Source organism: Chrysochloris asiatica, unplaced genomic scaffold (assembly GCF_000296735.1).
Source record: "Chrysochloris asiatica unplaced genomic scaffold, ChrAsi1.0 scaffold00088, whole genome shotgun sequence".
In the NCBI taxonomy this organism is placed as follows: Eukaryota; Metazoa; Chordata; class Mammalia; order Afrosoricida; family Chrysochloridae; genus Chrysochloris; species Chrysochloris asiatica.
The window spans coordinates 1,536,840-1,537,444 of NW_006408606.1; positions in this window are offsets into that span (position 1 = coordinate 1,536,840).

The following is a 605-nucleotide window of genomic DNA, read 5'->3' on the forward strand; positions in this document are numbered from 1 at the left end:
AATGGCAAATTAGGGAGAAGTGCGTTGCAGAACTCTACCAGCAGTAACAAAGAATACTGGATGAAGCAGATTCAGGGGATAGCCCTAGAACTCTAAACTGTATATAAAAGAAAATTTAGAAAAATCGAAGGTTTACAGCCAGGGGAATTTGTAGCAGAAGCAAAAAAGTTTGTGTTATCTGATCTGTGGCTCCCAGCCACTACAGGAGCGGCCATCTTGGGTGTGACAGCTGGTGAGGGATCAGAAAAGCACTCCCACTGCAGAGATCTGACTGATCTCAGAGATAAAGGTATGGACACTCTTTTTTTTTTGTTCTCTGTTCATTGATCTCTCACTGTCTGTCCACCTCCACTGTGGTTACTAGACAGGGTGCCTGAGCAAGTGGACACCTCCTCAAACTCCAGGAGGTTCTACTATGTATGCACTTGGATTTGCTCAGAAAAACCACTACAAAGGGAGAAGACACTGCTTAAAACCGAGCAATTTCCCGAAGTGGCTACAACCATCCTTGATCTGTTTATCACTAGAAAAAAGTCCTGAATGGGGGTTGTGGAGTGAAAGAGACAGACTAAAAAGGAAACAAGTAACAACTTGAAATTTCTGAG